A 20,557-nucleotide genomic window follows, 5' to 3' on the forward strand; every position below is an offset into this window, starting at 1 on the left:
TTAAAGCCTTGTGGTTTTCACATCTATTATGTTTTTGCATGACAAGACATGTTCACACTTGACAAGCATCTTTGGATAATAAGTTAGCCTTCATTAGAGAATTCACTGACAATCATTATACCTTGTCTTGTTCCTGACTACACTGGCTGCATCTGTACTGTACTGCAAAAATAATCCAGTCTGATACCACTTCAACTGCTATGGTTCAATGCTATGGAATCCTGGGATGTGTGGTTTGTTGTGGCACCAATGTGCTCTGACAGAGAAAGCTAAATGTTTAAAAAAAACTACAATTTCCATAATTCCACAGCATTGGGTCATGGCAGTTAAAGTGGTGCCAAACTGGATTATTTCTGGAGTGTGGGTGCAGCCAGTGTTGCATCAATAGGATAGCCATTCCTCAAGAGCTATTGTTTTCAATACAACTCCACAACTTTAGCTTTGAGACAGAAGAAATGTACATTGCCAAATGGTGGTCAGGAAACAATCTCAATCACAGCATACTCATTCCATTTGCTGTCGTTAGATAATTGTTCCTGAACTCCCTCCAAAGTCTTATTTACTTACAATCAGAAACTGTTGAAGTGAGTTTAAAGAGATTCATCAGACCACAGCAAGGCACCAAGTCTTTCTGTATGTGTCTTTTCCAGGATAAGCAGTTATATAAACAGTATCAAGATACTTCTCTCCCATGAGTGCATTTAACAGTTCAAATAAAGAAACCATAGGTGAATTCAGATTACTGCTTGCAATGAAGAAAGGGTGGGATAGGGAATGGAAAATGTGTCCCTTCAAATGTTTCAGGTCTGTACTTCCCATTTGCCAGCACCATTGGTTATATGCTGGGTAGAGATGATTGGAAATGGAGTCCAACAGCATCTGGAATGACACATTTCTCACCTCTGATTTACAATGTGGTAACTTATTGTGGTGTGTATCATTGTGTGAAACCTTACCATATATATCAGATATAGTGAGATTTGTGGTAAAATGCATTGTTAATATTTGTCCCAAATCGATTCAGTGGTTTGCCACATGACTCCCCCAGATTACAAAGCTACCTGCTATGTACCTCAATCAGTCATATGGATTTTCTGTTAAATGTCTGCTGAGTGTACAGAGCATTTTGGCACACGCTGTGGGCATCATTATAAATTGATTTGAGCTGGTTCTGTTGCAAAAACAGCTTGTGGTTCAGTTCCCAGGTGAGTGGATATGGGATTGTGAACATAGACATTCCAAAATAAAGAATGGTCTATCCACAATTGGAATAGTCTATCCACAGTCATTCAAAATGACTAGTAAAGGAGCCCAGAAAACCAGACAAATGAGCCTAACAGAACAATCTAATTCCTTGATCACATGTCTTTAGGATCAGGACAAGAATCCTGGGACTAACAAGAATAATGTTGCTACCTACAGCTGAATAACAAATAGTACTTCTCTCTCCAAAGTCATGGCACATAGTTCTCAAGGCTAGCTATGTTATTTTGGTGCCAGTGGCAATCATCATCATCATCACCCCACAAGCACCTCCCTCCATCTCCCTGGCAGTAAAAATAAAACAATATATTCATAACCAGAACTTGAGAAGCTTAGTTTTTTGGACTAGAACTCCCAGCCAGCACAGCGGGTGACTATGCCGGCTAGAGGATTCTGGAGACTGTTGTACAAAAAGCAGCTTAGCCAAGCTCTGTTTGTAACTATTAATTTACTGCTCTTTCATCATAACACTTATTTCCTTCCTTAGCCAGCTGCCTTACTCTGCCTAATGGTAGCATCAGCCCTGATCACAAATTTTGAAACATCCAGGAACAAGCCCACTGCCTTGTCAATTTCTATAAATTCAGGTCACCAGATGGTTGTTAGAAACTTAAGCTCCTAGGACTGACAGACCTTATGGTATCTTCACAGGTAAGAGCTGATGTTGGGCTGATTACCTAAACTCAAGATGAAGCCTTGCTTTTTTCAACAGATGATCAATAACAGTGATGTATAATAATCAGTGCTTGCATTGCGTTTTGTGAGATTAGTAGCATTTTTCTGTCACAATTATTAGACTGTTGCCATGTTGCATTTCCAGGTGCAGTCTGAGAAGCTGCTGCAATTATGCATACAAGATAAAAGAGAAGTGGCTGTTTCTTTCATTGTTCAGGTTAAATCTCCTTTCTTTATCAGGAATTCTAAAATCCAAAATAGTCCAAAAAAAACCCAAAAACTTTTTCCATGAGTGGCTGAGATAGTGACACCTTTGCTTTCTGATGCTTCAGTGTACACAAATTTTGTTTGATGCACAAAATTATTTTAAAATATTATATAAAATTACCTTCCAACAATGTGTAGAAGGTGTATATGACACATAAATGAATGTTTAGACTTGGATCACATTTCCACATTATCTCATTATATATGTGTATGCAAATACAGGTATTCTAAAAAAAATAAATAAATCCAAAATCGAAAACACTTCTGGTCCCAAGCATTTTGGATAAGAGAGACTCAACATGTACCGGCACGTCTGACTGTGTTTGTGTCCATGTGCGTTATTTATAAATAATGAAATAAATAAATTGTTTCTACATGAAAAAAGAGAGAAATTTTAAAATAGACCAGGCTCCTGTAGCTTTAATAATTATGCAGCAGAGGAAATATCAGCAGATGTAATGTAAGCTATATCCACTTAAATTCTCTCTTCTACTGTTATTGCTTCGTGGCCTTTGTCTAAAATCAAGTGCAGATTTGCTCTGTTGTTGATTTCATCTGCCTTCAAATCACTTCTGACCCTAAGGCCAGCCTATCATGAGGCTAAGAGTGTGTGACTAGATTAAGGTCACCCAGTAGATTTCCATGTCCAAGCAGGTAACCTGATCTCCAGAGTTGTAGTCCAGCACTCAAACCACTACACTACTACAGTATTAAACCACTACTGTCCCTGCCAAATTAGGACAATTGGAGGGTATCTGAATGAAACATCATGGGAACAGCCTCTACTAACACATTACCTGCTAATAGCCTGGAACTAGATAGGTGAAGACAGGATCTTGCCTTCTACTGCAGAACATAGGTCCATCTAACTTAATATTCCATTGTTGGTGAACATGTAATCTTCCAGATATTGGATTGCATCTCTCATGATCCTTTACATTTGGCTATGATGGCTAGTGCTGTTGTGACCTGCTGTTCAGTAACATATGGAGGGCTGCATGTTCCCAACCCTGTTAGATAATTTCCAGAGTTTACTGAGCTTGGACCTGAGAGAAATGGGTTAGTGTTTTCTTCTGCCACCGAGTCCTTCTGGTCCTTTTGTATTTGATCCTCTCTTCCCTTGTTTTTCACCTGTAAATACTGAATAATAGAGAGCTACCCCAAAGGCATATTCTGACAGTGTGCACAAAAATGCCAGTACAGCAATGTCTTCATCAAGATACTGCTAGATAAATGTTAAATTGTATTTTCAAATTAGGCATATATTACTGTCATTACAAAGTAATTTACATCTCTTGTACCCTCTCACAGCATTTCTGTACGAGTGACAGGATAAACAAAATCCTACATTTTAGGAGCAGGGGACAGGAGATTGGAAAGCTCTATGTACAGTAACTGAAGCCACAGTTGAATCTGCCCTCTAAACTATTCAAAGTGCTGTCGAGTGCTCTAAGAAAACATGGTTGCTGAATCAAACAAATAGCAGTTCAAAGATTTAATCAAATGCAACGAAATACACCCGAACAAAACAAATGTGCAATAAGTGCCTACTAAGGTTGTCCTTTAATTTAACTGATCTATTTAGAGACTGAAATTGGATGGGAAGGTATCACATCTTTTTTCAATGAGGGCTCCTTTGTAAAAAGAACAATCCTGTTATGTAGCAAACTAATACAGCAAGTTTTAGCATAGCTTCCCCCCCCCCTTCAGTGTGCTAGTTCACTACATAGAAGAAGCTTTTGGCTGGAATCCCGTTAATGAATTATGATGATGATTTTCAGACTAACTCAGTCACAATCAAAATTCTCCCCCTAAAGCCCCTTTTAAACGATGAATTATTCATAACACAGAAATTTCCATGAAGAGCAAAGACAATCAGGAGAGATGGATCCAGTTATTTTCCTGTAGCTGGGTGAGCTGCAAGGACAGAGAGTAGAAAAATTGAATGGTTTCCAATTGGTGGCCAGGGTGTGTGTGTGGATGTATGGACTGGAAAAAGATGTATTTTTTCACCCTTTCTGTTTAACGTATCATACGTAAAGCAGGATTAGACTTGGAGGAAGGAGGTGTTAAAATTGGAGAAAGAAACATCAACAATTTAACATATGCAGATGATACCATACTACTCACAGAAAATAGCAAAGACTTAGAACAATTACTAAAGAAAGTCAAGGAAGAAAGTGCAAAGGCAGTGTACTGTCGGACATTAAAAATTAAAATAATGACTACAGATTTTTTACATAATTTTAATGCAAATGGTGAAGACCCTGAAATAGTTCAAGATTTTCCATAGCTTGGTTCAGTCATTAATTAAAATGGAGACTGTAATTAAGAAATCAGAAAAAGACTAGGACTTGGAAGGGCAGCTCTAAAGAAATTAGACAAAATCCTGATGTGTCAAGATATAGAATTGAATACTAAAGTTAAGATTGTCCATGCCATCATAGTTTCAATTTCTGTTTATGGTTATGAAAGCAGGAAAGTGAAGAAAGCTGATAGGGAAAAAATAATAATTTATTTTTAAAAATGGTGCTGGAGAAGAGTTCTACAGATACTACAGACTTCTGCAAAGACACATAAATGGGTTTTAGGTAGGGATGCCATATCCCACCTGGGGGCAGGACTTTCCCGGTTTTTGGCCCCCTGGCACGGTCCCGTCCCATTTTTGCCCCTCCCCTGGGTTTGCCCCAAGTTGAGTTGGTCCCTGCCTCAGCAGCTATTGCTGCCGACTGCCAGTCTGCCACCAACGTGGCCACTCTTGCAGCCGCTCCTGCTGCGGCCTTTGCAGCCCTCCGGCGCTTCCATTTTGTTCCCTAAGCTGCCCTGCCCGCTCTTCCGTGGCCATGCGCAGGGCTGAGCAGGGGCTCCTGCCCTTCAGGCTGGCTGGCCAATGGCTGGACAGCCCGACCCTGCTGCAGGAGCCTGTGAAAGCTAGCAGGGGGCGGGGCTGTTCCAGCTCCATTCTCCCATTGGCCAGCCAGCCTCCAGAGGAGGAGCTTCTCTTTCCTCCCTGCGCGGGCCCAAGGCTGAGCAGCATGGAGAGGGCTTTACCGGCAAGGTGCTTCCTCTTCTTTTTTTGCCCCCCTTTCTCTTGTTTTTTCTTTTCCTCCTCCTCCTCTTCATTTTTTCCCCTCTTTCTCTTGTTCTTTCTCCTCCTCCTCCTATTCTTTTTCTTCTCCTCTTCCTCTTTCACCCCCTCCTCCTCCTCTTTTTATCTTTTTTCCTATTCTTCTTCTTTCTCCTCCTTTCCTTCTTTCTCCTTCCTTTCTTTTTCTCCTCCTCCCCCCTTCCGCCTCTGCTGCTGCTGCTGTTGTTGTTGTTGTGTGTGCCCAACTCCCTCCTTGGCCAGGCCTGCATTTCCCAACAAGAGGGAAGCCAGGACTCGTGGGGGCCATGGGGGGGGGCTGAGGGGGAGGCTGTGGGATTCTGGGAGCTGGAGTGTGCTGTGGGGACCAGAACCCAAGCCCTGACTCTTTTATAGCTCAAGGCTGTGGAATTCTGGGAGCTGGAGTGTGTTGTGAGGACCAGAACTCAAGGCCTTCATCACTTTTAACAATGATAATGATTATGATGAAGATGGTGATATTGATATCAGCCAGCTTCTGAGACATGCGCTCACTGTTTCTGAAGCCAAGTGTGACTTTCCAAAGTGCCTTTTCTGTATGTTTTTGGTGCTTTGAATTCTAACAAGTCTCCCTTGTTTTGACAGTGATAGTGATGATGATGATGGTGATACTGATATCAGCAAGCCTCTGAGGCATGGCCAATGTAATTTGCTCTGATTTTTACAAACTCATGCGCAGTGAAGAAAAACCAAAGTCCCTTGACCAAGTACACACTTCTGAGAAGTATAGTTGATGCAAGAAACCTGAAACGGCAAATCCACTTCTTGTGAAACCACCTTGACATCATGTTCAATATGCATAGCCATGTTAAACCATGCTAAGTATTAAACCCAAGGGGTTTGGTTATGGAATAAGCCTCTGAAATATGCAAGAGGCAATGTTAAATAAAGCCATGTTCAATGCCCAAATGTATGTCGTGTGTGTTTTGGAATGGAGGGGGGGGTGGTTTGGGCAGAAAGGGGAGTACATTTCTGCCATCTGTCTAGGATTAATGCCAAAATGTCCTTCATTTTGATCATGCCTAAGAAACATGCATTTATATTAACATTTTTTAAAAAATCATCAAATTTTTTCGCGTATCCTCCATTTTTAATCTGTTTTATTTATTTATATACCGGTATTCCAATGATCATAGCGGTGAAGAGCAAGTAAGCTAATTTGCCCCCAACAGTCTGGGTACTCATTTTAGCGACCTCGGAAGGATGCAAGCCTGAGTCGAGCTTGGGCCCTTTTGCTGGTCTTGAACTCGCAACCTTGTGGTTTTGAGTGAATGGCTGCAGTACAGGCATTTAACCACTGTGCAAACGTGTCCTACATTTGAAAATGTTATCCTACATTTGTCCTGGTTTGAAGTTCCTGAGTTATGGCAACCCTAGTTCTAGGGCAAATCAAGCCTGAACTCTCCCCAGAAGACAAAATAACTAAACTGAGACTTGTATTTTAGCCATAACATGGAAGACATGACTCATTAGAAAAGACAATTGCTTGGTAAAGTAGAAGGCAATAGGAAAAGAGAAAAATTGCATTGCAGAGGTTCAACCAAGGTAGGCATATCCCTGAAACTGAAAGAGCTGAGCAGGGCTGTTGATGATATGGTAACTTAAAGGTGTCTCATTTCTAGAATCACCATAAGTCAAAGCTGACTTGGCAGCAGTTAACAACTGTTAAGCCATGCTGGTTCATACTTCTAGAAGCTGAAGTCCTAAACATATGGAGCTTGGAGTCCAAAGGTACCCCATCTCCTAGCACACTGATTCCCCTTCCTGGCAGATCTTGGGAAATGCACTTCTTGGGAAATGATTTATTCCCTTCCCTGGCAGAAGATACAAATATTTTTAAAGACTTAGCTAAAAGCTATGGGCAAGGTTTTAAATCCATGGACATGCTTTTGAAAGGGAAGCAGGAATACAGTAGACTTTTTCACAACTCTGCTACATCTGTGCCAACCAAGCTGACAGTTTATGAAAGAAAGAAAGAAAGAAAGAAAGAAAGAAAGAAAGAAAGAAAGAAAGAAAGTCCCTACCATCATTTCACAAAATAAAAATGCCCCCCTCTTGTTTCAGGAAACCTTTGAGTACAAATTCCTCTTGGATTTAAATATGAACATTATTTATCTGAATTATAATATCCTTTCTTTTAAAAAAAATGTGATATAAATGAGTCACTCTCCGTGTACAATTGATGAAACGCAGCATAATGAAAATCCAGATTCCCTACAGTGCTGCCCAAGTGCTAAACCTTTTTCTGCTCCTTTGAAAAAGGGAGTTAGACATTTGCAATAACCAATCATGTAAAAATATCTAATGCATTGACATTTTACCTTGTGCTGTTGAAGACCAAAGTTCAAGTTTCTTTTGTATTTTATTTATGAGTTCAGACACCACTGTGGTTGAAGGCTTCTTTATGAGGGCAAAAGAAAAGATCAGACTTCCACATCTTTATCTTCATTTTCATTGTGTTCATCCAAACATCAGTTCTGGCCATTATATCTTAGGCTTCTTAAAAAGCAAACCCTCTCCTGAGACAGGCAATGCACTATCCTCTCCGCCCTATCAAGGTCAAATGAAAGAACCTGATATGAAAATTGAATTTCAACTACTGTTTTTACTCAGGTAGGCTCTACTACTTTTGAGTTAGCCTTCACATGCTAAAGTCAATATATGTTCTAGAGAGGGAATACAGTGGGCCCTCAGTATCCACTAGATGTTGCTTCCAGGATCCCACATGGGTAGCCAAAAACATGGATCACTGAGTCCCTATGGAATAGGACAATGGCAGAGACAGCACAAGCCTCATCCACCAAATGTGCATTCCCTGAGTTCTCGTGCCTCTGGAAGCATGTCATACACCCACTTCTGCCTCACATCCCTCTGCAGCCTCACATCTCTGCAATATTGCTTCTCTTTCCAACCTCTCCAGCTAAACAAATACAGTATTGCACATAGTATGTGACTTGTATTGGGTAAAGTATAGTGTTGTGTACAATACTGTAGTTTGAATCTGCAGTTGATCCAAAGCCCATGGATATGGTGGATTCACTGTATGTAGCCTGCTTAACAGGATTGGCAAACAGGAAGGAGACAAAGCTTCTTAGCCCCGAATCTACAACTGTCCCCATATGAGTCCCTGTACCAATGCCTGTAAAAGATCCCTGTAGCTTTACATGCATGAAACCACTGAGAGGTGAAAGAGAGAGCTAGTGTGGTATATTGGTTTGAGCACTGGACTATGACTCTGGAGACCAGGGCTGGATTCCCTGCTCAGCCAAGGAAATCTGTTGGGTCACCATAAGTTGGAAATACCTTGAAGGCACACAACAACAACAAACTGAGAGATGAGGCAGTTACTGTATCTCCTGTCCATGTTGCCAACTAGTACACTCAAACTAGTCCGCTCAAACATATGAACATGAGCTCACGGGCTCCTGTATCATTAATGGTTGTGTAGAACAGGGAATTTCAGCAGATGTTGCTTCTTACTGGTTGTAACAAGAAACACATGATGAAATTCCCTCTTCTATACAACTGTTATTGGTGCAGGAGCTCTCTCCAGTTTTCAATTTGGCATGAAAGTGTGGATGAACTAGGAGGCATCTACCCCACTGGTTGGTCAACAAGCCATTACAGCACATGGTTATATTAATCCTAATGTATGATATGTCCAATATTATTCTGTGTAAGGCTTTAGGAGCAAACACGTCACAAAAGGATGCTGATGGTACCAGTGTATTTAAAGTCCATGACCTGTATATTCTCCACTGCAGCAAAATTAATAGGTGCTTCCACCAGAAATGAGATAAAAGCAAACACCTTCCTGACCTTCATGTCAAGAAGCAACAAGTCAAGCAATGCATGAGACCTACTCAAGTTAGAGTATGTATGGGTGGAAGAAATGGTCCAATCAAGAACCATCCACACTTCAGAGCAGATCAGTAGGTACACATTGTATCCTTTGTTGCCTCTTTTGTTCTGGGAACCCTTATGTATGTTTGTCTGTTGAAAGCCTAGCCTTCGTAGTGCTTAATCAACCAGCTCAAATTCAATCAAGATGACAAGAGTCTAAAGGAACACTTCTATTCATTCTACTAATCAAGCTCTTGATTTTTCTCTTTAACTGCATCCTAAATGCCACCAAAGCTATTATCTCTTTTGTGCTCTTTGCCTTAGCTTTATAAATGCCTTGCCATTCAGCTTCTCTTTGAGAGTTTTGACTCTGGGATGTGATGTACACAATAATCAATTATTTTCCTGGAGTTTTCCAGGAACATTGTTCTTTATGATAAACTCCTAGCACTAGCCTTCCCTAGGGATGCCAAAATTATAAATTCACAAAACTTGGAAACAATTGAACTGAGATAAATTTTTAACCTTTCTTTAGTTAATAATTAATAATTAGCACTAACGATTATAAACATTTGCTCTTAATATTTTAACCTATTAGCATAAACATTAATGTTTCCAAGCTCTTCATTTCCAGATCAAGAGCTTTCCTCCTTTCCATCTTTCTGTCTTGAATGCCCAGACAGAGCCTCATATCCTATGAAGCACTGCATATGGACAATGGGCTGGGATTCATGGATGTTGGGTTACACAGAGTATTATAATGGTTATGGTTTCAGGTGTGCAGTTTCAAAAAACAACTATTTTTATGACATTTCTAAATTTTCCCAGAGTTGTATTTAGAAAGCGTAATTGCAAAATATAGAAGCCATATCTGCTTTATAAGTCTGAGTGTAAACTTACACTCTTACTTCTTGAGCCTAAACAAATAGGCAGATGCAGAAACATCCTGCTATCTTTGCTGCTAACTTTAGCTTTGTTTGACTCGTCTTCCTTCCTAGCATGCTTGTTCAAGTCATCCTTCCCTGTTGTTTGTATTTTGACTACTACTTCCAAGATCACCTATTTCTCTTTTGTTAGAAGGAAACAAAGAGCCGGCCAAGCCACATAAGGTAATCAAAGGCTTTTCTACAGGAAGGGCTAACTCATACAGTGACCTGCTTCCTGTTTCTGGCTACCCAATGGCTACAGACAAACAAAAGGAGCCAAAAAGGAATGAGTCACATAGAAGTCACCCAAAGGTCACAGGAAGGGTGGCATATAAAATAATTTCTTGTTAGTTACTTTCTTGTATAAGTTCCCCCACTCTATGCTATGCTATGGCACCACAATGCAGTGATGCCAATGACATCAAGTGATCCCAAGACATTTCACTGCACTACTGAAGATCTGTCAGTGAATATGGGCTACAAGCAAGAGCCTCCGTTCCCTTTGCCAGTCATTAGAAGGTCTTTTAATCCAACCACCGTGTCATATCCCACTGCACTATCATAGCACTATTATTCCACTTTAATTACTATGGCTGCCTCCTATGGAATTCTGAGAAATTCTAGTTTAAATTTGTGGGTGAAGTCAAAAAGGGCAGCAAGACTAGAGAAGGATGACCATCCAAAGTGTTGTAATGCAGAGCATGTGATTTGGTGGGATCTCACAATTACATAGTAAAGTAAGTCAACATTACACTACCCTATTATAGAGCCATTATTCCACTTTAACAGCTACAACTGTCTCCTGTGGAATCCTGGATTTTATTTATTTAGTTGGTTAGTTTAGGGAGGGCCATTGAGAATTCTCAGCCAGAGAGCTCTTAGGCCTCACTAAACTACAAATCCAAGAATTCCATAGGAGGCAGACATAGTAGTTAAAGTGGAATAATAGTGCTATAATACTGTATGACATGGTGGTTGGACTAGAAGACCCTTGTTGTCCCTTCAATGGTTTTCTGTTTCAGCTTAGTTTACTTGAATTACAAGTTGAGCCTCCCTTATCTGGAATTCTGAAATCCAAAATACTCCAAAACCCAAACCTTTTTCATGGCTGACTGAGATAGACACCTTTCTGATGGCTCAGTGTACAAAAGCTTTGTTTTATGCGCAAAATGATTTAAAATATTGTATAAAATTATCTCTAGGCTATGTGTATAAGGTACTGTATATATGAAAAACAAATAAATATCCTGTTTAGACTTGGACCTCACTGCCAAGATATCTCATTATATCATATAGGCAAATACAGATATTGCAAAATCTGAAACAATCTAAAATACAGAACACATCTGGTCCCAAGCATTTCAGATAAGGGAGACTCAACCTGTATTGTTTTTAAATCTTCTTTTTGCTTCTTATACATACTTACAAACATTTCTCATGTAATGACTTACCATTTTTCTCCATGGGATGTCCCTCTTTATAGCATCTTTCACAGCTTATTGAATTTGCACAAGGAAGTAAAAAAAAGGCAGCAATTACATTGACCTTTAGAGGAGAGAATTGCTGGAGTCATTTAAACTGCTTTGTTGTATTTCAGCAACTGCTTAAGTGGTCTATTCTATCTAATTAGAATATTTGGTCTTTAGTCAGAAGGGTATGATTTCTCACATTTTTCTTTTAGATTTTTTGGTTCCCAGCCAGATAACTGGCATTGCTGTTTTCATTACTAAGCGTGGAAACTGCAAGGCTGGTGATAATGCGGAAACAGGGGCAGCGAGACTACAAAGAAATGTGGAGGGTCATATGTAGCTTTGTCCCATAGCTTAGTTTTACACAGTAATGGAGCCATTAAGATTTCCCTCTTGGTAAGAAATGGCCCCAGTCTTATCTAGGAGCCAAATTTGCAGACAATACTGAAGAAGGTTCAGGTGAAGGTTCTCTGTCAATCTTCCTTGGCATTCTAGTGCCTTTCTCTCATCTGTACCATTTCTGTTGGTTCCCTGATGCAACACAAAACCTGGGTAGTTAAGTTTGGCTTGGTTGGCTATCCCAGATGGACCCATCATCTTTAGTCAGATGAGCTGGGGGAGGATAAAACTTTTCTTTCCAGTGCTGAACCCATATTTGTGCTTTGGACATCTTTCCATTTACCTTTCTTTAATTAATGCTTCTGTTGATTTGTTCAGCTTTCATTTTTTGAATTATACACCTGTCATTTATGGAATCCACACACCTTTCGTGGTTTTCTATAGGGATAAATCCAATAATGGGAGGAGGAACAGCCCAGCATGCCTATCCTAGGCAATTGGATGTCCTTGGGAACATAGGCAACAAGAGTCATGCCCATCTTGGGAACAGATGGCCTTGATTTGTTATCAGATGTTACCCTTACCAAAAAAACAGATGGGGACCACCGGGTGGTCCCCACCAGCTGTCAGAGATACTTCAAATGTTGGGAAATTAGCTTAGTGAGAGGCTTGAGTATCCTTTGGACCAGTATGCATCAGTATATACCAGTACAAACTGTGAGGACTTAATTTAGAAGGTCTTGATTTAAAAAAATATACAGAGTGCAACCCCATTCACACCAACACATCATACAGGGCTAGCTGAAATAGAAATATGAAAAGGGATAGCAGAGTTTCAGGAACTGAAGTAGGGTTATAATTACATGTCCAAAGAAAAACCTGTGTGAAGCTGAAGCAACTCAGACTGGGAGGTCTGAGGGTGACAGAGAATGTAGACAAAATGTGGGCATGTATGTGAGCTGGGCTGTTAGGTTTTGAAGACATATTTATGACTTTAAATTATCCTTCAGCAATGGGTTATCTAGCCAGGTAACAAAAGCTAATTGATTGGTCCCAGAAATCAACAATGGGATTCCAGACTCGTTGATGGTTTTAACAAATGCAGTGATTGGATTGGGATATCCCTGAAATGGGTAAATGGAAAGGTTTGGCTGGGATCACAACAGGAGATAGGCAGAGAGAGACTGGCTTACTGCTTTAGGTGTGAAGAGATCCTTTGTCTCAAGTTTTGAGAGGAAATCCAGACAATTTGGGGGAAGGAAGGAACACTTTAGATTTAATGATTTTGTTAACTTGAATGTGCACATGCCTTGGAGAAGCAATGTCCTTTTTTCCTGGGAACCTGATCTTTAGTGTTCCTGAAAGGTCATCAAACTCTCAAAAACATGTCCAGTCTCCAAATACCTGTATCAGATAGCAAATTATGAGAACCCCCAAATACCTCATGGGGTGTGCAGGGGTGCATAACACTGATGCCAGGGGAACCATGCAGTGGCTTCCACTAAGGTGGAATCGTTTTTCAGGCTATTACCAACAGGTAGACTGGGCAGTGGGATCACGAGTCAGCAGATAGGTTGTCCAACATCTAAATCCAGGTCCAGGTGAAACCAAATCTCTACAACAATAACTAGTAAAGTTGTGACCTGTTGCATTCCATCATTTTGGTATCCATGTTGAGCAATGCTCTTTCCTTTTTCCTCACTGCTGAGCAAGAATTCCAGTTCATTGAGCACATATTAGTTTTCAGTAGGTGAGGAAAACACTGAGATGAAGGGTTTGTCTGTACAGTAGAAATAATGCTGTTTGACACCACTTTAACTGCCATGGCTCCATCCTACAGAATCCTAGGAGCTGTAGTTTTGTGAGGCATCAGCACTCTGGCAGAGAAGGCTAAAGACTTTGTAGAACTACAAATCTCAGGATTCCATAGGCTGGGGCTACATCACTTAAAGTAGTATCAAACTGCCCTTAAGCATGTTGACTATTGATTGGATCATGCTTAATATTTTGTTCCCTGTAAAAGTGTTCAACTAAGCCTGCAAGCCATTTCTTAAGGGCTCCTGAGCAAATAAGCATAGGATTTGAAGGGCACTACTGCGCAGCCAAATTGTGAGATTGAGACCCTTTTATTTGCAAGATAAAGAGCTGGAATGTAAACCATCATTTTCATATCTGTAGGGAGAGAAGTCATATTTAGAAGTGACTTCCTTTTCAGGCTTCCTTAGACTGTTTATTGCAATACAAGTCACACAGCTGGACAAGTCTACAGGTGGCTCAAAATGCATTACAGAAAGTAACTTGGCTTCTACAAGGGAGAAAAGAGACAAGAAGCCGCACTGGGATACAGGTTGTGCCAAGCATTAACACAGCTCACTGGATAGCAGGTGGCTGCAAGTATAAATTTCATGCTAACATATTCATTAGAGCTCTCTCGCCTCGGTCTTCCTGGAATTGTAAAGTGCTGTTGGCACCACCCTAAGCATGCCTGTGCAAAGACATGGTGCTACTTTCCTCAGCAAAGAAAGAAAATGAAGCCCAGATGCACAGAAAAAAGAAAATAGGGGGAGGGGAACCACTTCTGTATTCCTCATCCCTTTCTCTTCACCTTTGCAGAATATCGCTTTAAGGCTGAGACTTTCAAATACGGCTTAATAAGTGACTTAGATATGCAAGCCTGATTCGAACTGAAATTGAAATAGTTTGGAAAATCTTGGTTCCTAATTAATTTATTTATAAGAACCCAGAAGGTGTGTGTGACTGTCTTATGCTAACAAGCCTACTTCTCAGAATTCGACTTATTAAAAACAAGCGCTTGGAAGGCTTAAGCCATTTATAAACATTTGAAAATTTTCATATTTCCTGTATGAGTTCTTTTGTTAAAAATATATTCATGATGCTTTCTTTTGTTTTCATTAATAAATATTTCATAATTGTCCTGAATAAAACTAAGACAAGAGATACTTACACCTCAAGCACAATAGCAAGAAAAAACAAGAAATGATGCCTGAAATATTAGGGTTTTCTTTCCTTGTGAGCTATACAAAACAGAACCATTAATCATTCTATTGACCTAGTTTAGCATATGCTACCTTCCCTGCTAAAGTATTCACATGCAATTAAACCTCCTTGGGACAAAAAGAAAGAGACAAAATTGTGGGGTGCCAGGAGGTAACCACCACACTGAATTAGCTACCTGCACTGTATGTGCCTGCCAGACACCTGTTGACTTATGGCATTCCCACAAATTTCATAGTGTTTTCTTAGGCAAGTAATACTCAGAGGTTGCTTTGCCAGTTCCTTCCTCTGAAATACATTCTATAGCACTTTGTATTCATTGGCAGTCTTCCATCCATGTAGGTATCTTCAGTTGAGTAATTTGAACCAGGAGGGATCAGCAGGTTAGCCTGAAGATTCAAGTTATCTCTTTGAACATGTAAAGCTACCTTAACTCAAGTCAAGGGCTGTACACACCGGCCATTAAGGCCAGCTTGGGGGTGGAGCCGGGGCGTGGCGTACACATGACGGTGCTCCTCCTCCAAAAGAGTGCCTTAAAGCTGTGGTGCTGTGGCTATTGTGCCCTTTCCAGGGTGCCAAAAGCAGCCGCTTTTTGCAGAAAGCCAGATCAGGGCCACAGTGTGCAATTGCCGCAGCCCCGATCCAGCGCAGCTGGAGGCGGCTGCAGATCACCCCTTAGGGGCAGTCTGCACAGCCTCTCAGAAAACACTTAGGGGGGATCCAGACGGGGAGAAAGGGATGGCAAGACACTGCCCCTTTTTGCCCCTGTTGGATGCCGCAGCAAACAAAAGGCACAGCCTCTGGAAGCCCTAAAAAGAACCTGCTCCCAGCGGGTTCTTCTTAGGGCACATGCGTGGTGCCACTGGTGCCCTCATGCATGCTGATGATGTCTCCACGGTGCAGCACTATTTGGATGCTGTGCCCTGCGTACATCATCATGGTGGCCCATATGGATGGGGGTGAGCCTTATGGTGCGGTGAGACTCGGAAGCGTGTGGACACTCCACTCTCCCGAGCCCTAAAATTGTCCCCAGGCCGGTGCTTTGCATCAGTCTGTACCGGGCCTTAGAGCCTTATTGCATTAAAAACAAACCTAGCAGGTAAACAAAGAGAGGAGCAGGTTTATCCTTCTGTCTCCCCATGATGTTGAAGAACTTTCATTCTCTTCCAGTGGTAATAGCATGGGAGAGAGTGGTAAAAATGTCCCTTTTACCAAACAGATTTTTCCAGTTTGGCAAAAGGGACAATTTGATGACCCCCTCCCATGCTTTTACAGCTGGAAGAGAAGAAAAGTGCTTCGGCGTCATGCAGAGACTGAAAGATAAATGTGTTTCTCTCCATTTGCCTGCCAGGTTTGTTTTTAATGCAATACGGCTCATATTCTAACAATTGAGCCTGCCCTTGTACTAACAACTGTATGTATTAACAATAATTCCCTTCAAAATTTCAAGCAACATGTTTCCCAATTTCTTTTGTTTAAAGGCCAAAAGATAAGTTACGTTCATTTAGCAGTGAACAGCTTTCCCTCTTATTTTTATTTATGTCCCAGTACTCATCTGTCCCCAATCTAGATCAGGACCACATTGCAGGGGTCTTTAAATCAAAGGTGATGAATCTCTTTTAACCCAAGGACTGGATTAAATTTCAAGTAAGTTCTTGGGGTGGACATTGCAGTGATGGGCAGGGTATAAAAGGTGAGCACAAAAGAAAAATGTACCAACATATACTAGCTTAAATTTATCACCATTAACTAAATTTATGAGAAGAATTTTCATAAAATTCCATACCAAAAGCTGGGAAACACCAGGCAATGGCAATCACAGGGCTGGGAGTGTGGACATTTGAGAATGCCCTGAGGACTGAATTGGGGCCCTAGAGAGGCCATATTTCATTTCATGGCCTGAAGCCTTCCATCTCAGTCTAAGCCTTCCTTTAACTTAACTGTTTCTTCTCAGTAGTCACCTACTAGGAGACAGAAGCAGGTGGAAAAGGAATCATGAAATCCTACTACCTTGTGTGGCTATTAGGATCAAGGCAAACATAAATAAAAAATGCAGGAACAACTTTATGCTATGGAGTGAAACACAAGCTACACTTTGGTTTTAAGATGTCAGAAGAGCATTCAGTTTGGTGTACTCTGTCTTTATCCTTTATGTTTTTAGTTATGATTTAAATTTAGTTTTAAACTACAGTGGGCCCTTGATATCCAGGATCCCTTGTGGAGACCAAAATCTATGGATGCTCAAATCCCATTATAAACAGTGGCATAGTAAAATAGTATCCCTTATACAAAATGCCAAAATCAAAGTTTGTTTTTTGGATTTATTTTATTTTATTTTGTGAATATTTTTGAACTGTGGTTGGGTGAATCTGTGGATGCAGAATCCATGGATATGGAGGGCTGGCTGCATATGCTTTTAGCACAGCTAATATTCAATTGATTTTTAACTTTTGTAATAGCATATTTTTAGCCGAACATTTATTTAAAAAATTCTCAGCCAGCTTGGGTCCCTTGGCAGGAGAAAGGTAGACTATAAACTGAAAAAATAAATAAGAAATTATTAGAAAGGGATAAAAAGCACACTGGTGACAATTCTGTTTATCCAGCTAGGTCTCTCTGGTTTTCCTCAAAGCAGCTCATTACATCAAAATCTGTTTTTTGAGATGGGATGAGACAGGATGAGAGGGAAGGGTATGTGAATTTACCAATCACCATCAGCTCAGAAAAGTGTGGCAAAGAGCAATAGGGCAAATCCAAGAATGTAGCTTCATATTGACATCCACAGGTGCATTTGTATCAGAGGAAAATGCATGAACCTTAAAATGCTTTTCATAGCTTATGTTCATATTTAATGTTGGCGTGATGATAATTTATCTCTTTAATGGAGAAATAATCAAACAAATATATAATCGGTATTGCACAGTTGGAATGCATGTTCACTGGACAATGGAATATTGACTTCAGTAACAGCCCAAATCCCCATGAAATATTTTTCATATGTCACACATGCAAAAAACAATCCACTCTTTTGTGTCATCTGTTCTGAATTATACATGCAATTGTGGTAAAATCCATAGCAGATCACATGTTATTTCTTGGGATTATTGTTCAATCATTATTAAAACTTATAAGCACTTTCATTTGGCAGATTTATGAAGTCCTTAATTCATATACCTCATTCTACAAGCCTGAGGTTCACTTTGCTTAGCCATTCTCATGACATGGAGAAACAAAGAAGAATTATAATTGGACACATAATTGAAAATGTCTTCCTGGTCCTTAAAGGTGGTTCTAGGCACAGCATTTATTGTGCAATCACTTGCCTCATTTACAGTGTTATAAGGGGAAGGTTCAAACAATAGTGCCTTCCATTTGCAACCCTTCTATTGTTTTTGTTACCTCGTCATTTGATCCATTGTTATTCTTGCCCAAAAAATTCATTAAGGGAGCAAAGACAGGATATGTGTATAATGTATTTTGATTGGTGGCACTCTTTTGATTGGAAAAACTTGAAGGCAGGAACATTGGACAGAATCCTGTGAGTGACGTATACGGTCGTAATGTAAAATTGCACTCATGCATGTCTTTTAGTGATCATTTCAGAAGGAGGTGTTTTTTGTGCATTAATCCACCCAGTTCCCACAGAAACTACCTGCCGTGGGGAGGGCAGGCAGACAGCAAAGTGGTGTCATTGGAGCTTATCATATGGATGAGCAAAGCAGATTGCTCCTGTCCTTAGCCCATGGTATTCGCGTAATCAGGAGGAAGGTTATCATAGCCCTGCAAACTTATCCCATTCTTGTCCCATCTGTAAAGAACTAATGGATCTGTCTTTTGGTATTAATGGGAGTTTCTTTTTACCAAATGACAAGTCCATTACCCTTTATTGACAGAAGAATAACGGATTAAGTGTGAGGGGGTGTGATAATTTTCTCCCCAATGACGCTAATACCACAGGTTAAAGACAGGAGCAATCAGCTTTGCTCCTATCTGATAATCTCCTCTATTTCTACAGCCACATGAAGACATCATCATCCTCTGGGACATGAGGTAGCTTCTGCCAGATCAAGGCAGCTGTCTGCAGGGCTGTGAGGGACTGCACTGCTGCTGGCAGAAACTGCTCTTCTTGGGTGGCGGGAGCGATTGCAAGGAGGAGGAAGAGGATGACGACAAGGAGGACTGCTAGGAGAGGGAGGAAGAGGAGGGAAAAGGCAGCAGCAGTGGCAGCTGCAACAGCACTGGGTAGGACTTGGCTTTCTAGAAGGGGGGACTCCCTGCTCTCGGTCAGTTAAACCCCAGCCTGGCAGGAGCCCCCTCAGGGACTCCTCTAGGCATGATTAGTAATTAAGAGTGGCAGGGCCATGTGCACATACCACTATTGGGGACAAAAGGGGTTTGCCATTCACAGATGCTGAAATCCGCAGATGGCAAGCCCGCTGATAATGAAGTCCCACTGTATAACAATCCCTGAAAAAGTACAATTGGTGGCAAGACCGAAATATGTTGGGCTTTTTCAGAAATTAAAGTTTTTGGACCCATCACACATCATGTTTGTCTCCTTTTATTCTTTTACTTCTGTAAGCTGCCAGATGAATTCCTATGTGGATACACTGTAAATTTCTTTTAGATTTAAAATAAAAAGTGTGTGCATGGGTGAAAGGACTTGGGCCCTGCCAGCTTTCCTCCCAGCACTCTATTGTCCAACCATTTTTCTGCCCAAACCAGTTGACTTCCAGGGCACATTAGATGAAAACCCAGAACTCAGGGAGCTGGGAGGTCTCTCCTCATCCATTGACAGGAACAGGGACAGTCCTGATTAATCCTCTGTTGTCTCACTTCTTTGTCTGTGTTTAAAATAGACCAGTTTCTTGCTCTTCCTCCCACTTTCCCCTGTTATCCTCAGCCTTCAGTTTCTGCAGAGTTTAAAATGCAAAATTAGTTTGCAAGCAATTTACTATGTGGGGCGTTAAGGAGAGGAAGGGAAAATCCTTCCCTGTAAACTAAGACAAAGCAAACTGCTGTGGCCTCTACTACCCTGTCTGTTTTTCTACCTTAATGACTTTTATTATCTGGACCACACTCTAATGTTGGTCGCATGTGTCCTGATTATAAAACACACTAAAATCTATAGATTTTACTTCAACAAGTCTCCTTTTTCACCAACATGTACAGTCTGTGGAATGTCCATTCAAGTAGGTGAAAGATGAGACTTGTTGAAGTAAAATACATAGATTTTCGTGCAATATATATGTGTCCTGGTGATGCTGATAACCTTAAGGACACTGAAAAAAGAGGATACTATGAACCTAATGACCACTGCATATTCATGAAAGAAGGAGCACTAATTCATAAAAGTAGTGAGGGGAGGAAATAGGTTATAAAGGCCTGCAGATGGAGAACACATACATTTAATAGCTAGAGCATCATTCTTTTAAGGCAATCATTGTGAATGTTCTTCCTAGTTTTGAAGAAAATCCAGATTCCTTTAGATCTGTAGAAAATTGATGAAGCCATTATTTTTAATGCTGGAGAAAGAAAGATTTGCTTTGGAATTCTGGAGGAAATTGTTACACCTGGAAACCAATTATATATCAGTTAGGAGTATGTCCTGTTTGTTTCATGTATGAGTTCCCAAA

Source organism: Sceloporus undulatus, chromosome 6 (assembly GCF_019175285.1).
Source record: "Sceloporus undulatus isolate JIND9_A2432 ecotype Alabama chromosome 6, SceUnd_v1.1, whole genome shotgun sequence".
NCBI lineage: Eukaryota > Metazoa > Chordata > Lepidosauria > Squamata > Phrynosomatidae > Sceloporus > Sceloporus undulatus.